The sequence below is a fragment of the Boleophthalmus pectinirostris genome, unplaced genomic scaffold (assembly GCF_026225935.1).
Source record: "Boleophthalmus pectinirostris isolate CB_2022bp ecotype Guang Dong unplaced genomic scaffold, ASM2622593v1 HiC_scaffold_20, whole genome shotgun sequence".
NCBI classification, from domain to species: Eukaryota; Metazoa; Chordata; class Actinopteri; order Gobiiformes; family Gobiidae; genus Boleophthalmus; species Boleophthalmus pectinirostris.
In genome coordinates, this window is record NW_026571153.1 from 7,220,554 (window position 1) to 7,224,804 (window position 4,251).

Consider the following 4,251-nt stretch of genomic DNA (forward strand, 5'->3'; position numbering starts at 1 on the left):
GTGATCATGATCATGGTGAGGCATTAGCCCACTTGAGTTTTCGCAGGAAGAAGAGGCACTGCTGGTCTTTCTTCACCCCCTTTGGAATTTAGTGCTGCTCACTCTCTCCACAGCAGCACTGTCGATGGTCAGTGGCAGCTGTTGGGTCTAGCCTCTGTGGAAGTCGACAACAATCTCCTTAGTCTTGCTGACTTTCAGCTGGAGGTTGTTGTCTCTGCACCACATGGTCAGAAGGTCTTCCTCTCGCCTGTAGTGAGTCTCGTCGCCCTTGGTGATGAGACCCACCAGAGTTGTGTCATCCACGAACTTCACAAGGTGGTTGGTGCTGCAAGTTGTTGTGCAGGCATGTGTCAGCAGATGAAGAGCAGAGGTCTGAGGAGGAGCACCCGTGCTCAGAGTGATGGTGCTTGAGGTATTGTTGCCAAAACGTACTGCATGTGGTCTCTGGCTGAGGAAGCCTAGCAGCCAGTTGCAGAGGGAGGTGCTGAAGCCCAGTTTGTCAAGTATGCTGATGAGTTACTGTGGTATTTCGGTGTAGAATGCTGAACTGAAGTCTATAAACAGCATTGTCACATATGAGTCCTTATTGTTCAGATGGGTGTGGGGTGGTGGAGGGCAGAGCACATCGCATCCTCTGTAGAACATTTGGCTTGGGATTAGGGCTGGGCGATATGGATCAAAAAATATATCTCGATATATTTTGCTATATCTCAATATACGATATATATCTCGATATATGTTCAAGAAAAAATAACCCCCTAAAACTGAAAACTGCAAAAACAAATATGCCAATTCCACCAGGTCTTTTTTTTTTTATTGAAGTGTAAGAGGTCGGCAGTTCATATATAGGAACATTTAAGATTACAAAAAACCCTAATTACATAAATAATAATTTAACTGTAAAATAAAAGAAATAATACATTTTTCCTTCTTTTCATTCATAAATAAAACAACTCAACACAAGCTCATCTTTGCATTAACTCTGTTATCCAAACCAGAACCATAACCATGAGCTCATTTAGCAGAAGAAGCTCAGGATGTTCCTTATTTTAACAGATCCATGTTTCTATGCAGCAGTAAGGAGCTCTGAGGTTTAATCCCACAATCCACTGCAGATCAAACCCAACGTTTCCAAACACTATTGTACAAGTGACACTGCAGCAGATTATTAATTAAAATATTCTGTATAAATAAACTTTACATTGCTAAACTTTATAAAATATAAAGCATAACGACTATAGAGCCACATCACCCCGTTTGTGATAATAATGTGTTTAATGCAGTTTTGCGCACGTGTGTTTACATTTCACAGAAACGAAACTTAAGCGCATGGCTCATTTGCATAAACAGCGCACTTCTCACGCAGCTCTGCTCTTTTAGCTTCTTTTGGACTAAAGGACGCGACTCGGTGGAATATGAGGATGTGCTGCTGATGGTTTTGTCTGTAAATGGTGGCAAAGGTTCGTGGTGCTTGAAGCTTTTCACTGGCACCAACTTTGGGCGTTCGCGGGTGGTAGTGAGGAGTGAAGGAGACATGAGCGAACAAACTCAGGGAGGCGGGGCGCGCAGAGGCGACGAGAGAGAAGATAAACAAGCGAAGCGGCTGAAATCAAAATTGAATATAAGAATTATATCGATATATACGATATGTCAGAATTCATATCGAGTTTAAAAACTATCTCGATATATTTAAAATATCGATATATCGCCCACCCCTACTTGGGATGCGAATTGGAAGGGGTCCAGGGTGGATTTAATGTGAGACATGACACTTCATGATGATGAGCATCACTGCCACAGGGCGGTAGTCATAGAAGCAGGATGGGGATGGTTTCTTTGGCACATGTATGATGGTGGCGGCTTTGAAGCAAGATGGGACAATGACTTCCTCCAAAGAGATGTTGAAGATTCTGTAAAGACATCCTTTAGCTCCTCTGCACATTCTTTCAGCACACTGCCTGGGATGTTGTCTGGACCTGCTGCTTTGCGTGGGTTGATGGCGGTGAGTGTCTTCTTCAAGCTGGTGGCAGACAGGCATAGAGTTTGGTTGTGGAGAGGGGGTGTGGTTTTCTATGGATGGGTGTTGTTCAGGTCATGGAACAGAGGTGCTGCTCTCGCTGCTCAGTGGCACTGGCTTGTAGTCCCGTGATAATCTGGATGTCCAGCCATAGACTCTTTGCATCTCTGCTGTCTTTGAAGTGGGTGGTTATCTTGTCTTGTATCTACACAACTAGATCTAACGCATGCGTCGGCGTCTGTTTACGCTAGCTCGATCGATTCCCAAACAATTCGTTTTTACCAATAATTAAGACATCTTTTAGAGGGGAATAAGAAACATCGAGGCACTTATTGACTTTGGTTATAACCTGATTCTGAAATTGCCCGAAATTAAGCCAACTAGCGAAATCGCCGTAAGCCGGCTGCGTGGCTACAGGTGAGCCATGCATCCACTCACCTCTACGTCCAGCTGCGACAGCTGCCACGTCCTCAGTCAGAGGGTAGCTGAGTTAGAACAACGTATATCCGTGTTTGAAAGTCGACTGGAGAGCGACCAGAACATCATCCTGGGAAAGACCCGTGCCACCGCCAACAGCGCCCAGCTAGCTGACACCGTCCACTATTCCGGAGACGCCCCTGAGCACCAGCCCTCTCCGCCCGACCCTGGCGTCCCAACTGGTACAGGTACAGGTGATCACTACTGGCTTCAGCGTGGGGCTAGACCTAAAGCCCCGCTGAGCTCTACTCCAGTCCGATCGGATCCCTGGACTGTTCTACCCCGTGGTTGCTCCAGACAGCGAGGTAAGCGAGCAAACCGGCCGTCTTGCTCCTCCATATCCATGGCAAATAAATTTAATGTCTTCGACCATGTGGATTTTCCCCCGCTGCCCCGAACCTACAAGGGCCAGCTGCACTTCACCCCGGCTCCACCATCAGATCGTCCCGGTGCGCGCGGCATGACCATGGCCACACCGCCACCTGCCTTGGGTAACCTGCACGAGAGTGAGTCTCCGTTGCTGTCCAGGTCTTCCCCTGCGGCCCCGGTGCCGCCCGGAGGTTCTGCCGGAGATTCCGCCTCGCGCATGCCGGGTCCGGCGGCTCGGCGTGACGGGGGGGGACCTACGGCCCCCTCTCCGCGTGCGCGTGTCCTGACCGCCTCGCGTGCGCCGAGAGGGGCCTCCGTTCCCTCCTCGCGCATGTCGAGCCCGAGCGCTCGACGTGAGCGAGGAGATGGTCTCGCTCCTGACCGTGCTGCCTCGCGGAGCTCGGCTCACATCTCTGCGGTGCCCTCGGCCCCGGCGTCCAGGCCAGACCCGTCCGTGCTGGTTCTCGGCTCCTCCATGGTCCGACACGTGAGAATTAAAAAAGGCCACACCTCCTGTCACCCAGGTGCTCTCGTGAAGGACATCATAGACTCCGCCCCCACCATCATACGTCATCACCCCACAGTATCAGCGGTAGTTATTCATATCGGAACTAATGATCTCAAACTGCAGCAGTCAGAAATACTTAAGGACAATTTCAAAATCCTCATCACCACAATCCACAGTTTAGACAAACAGTGTATCATCTCCGGACCCTTTGTACCACCTCGTCTTGGAGACGAGAAGTTCAGCCGTCTAAGAGCATTGCACATATGGCTCAAAAGATACTGCAGAGACAATAAAATCCCCTACGTGGACAATTTTATCACATTTTTTAAGAGACCTGAACTTTTTAAAAAGGACCGACTACACCCCAACATCCCCGGATCCCGTCTCCTCTCATACAATATTGAACTCACACTAGCAGAATCATGACAATATCATCAAGGACAGTTAATTCCCCTTATTATCAGCAGAGAGCGGCATCAGCATAAATCTTCTCTTAAAACTACTGCCAACATCAATAATCTTAGACCTCTTCAAAAAGCACATCCACCACAAATTCCTGTTTCACTGTCACCATTAACCTTAAACATGGCCCTTTTAAATGTCCGCTCTCTGCTGAACAAATCTTTTATTGTAAACGACTTGATTTTAGAACACAAACAACTTGACTGCTTCTTTTTAACAGAAACATGGCTGGGTACAGATGCACCAGCTGTTCTCACAGAGGCCTCACCACCTGCTTTTAACTTTGCTTTTTCAACCAGGAATGGTAAAAGGGGAGGTGGCACTGCTTCTATCTGTACAAACACACTGGCCACCAAACCTATTTTATTGAATAATTTTACAACTTTTGAACACCACTCAATTGTTTTTAGCAACCCCC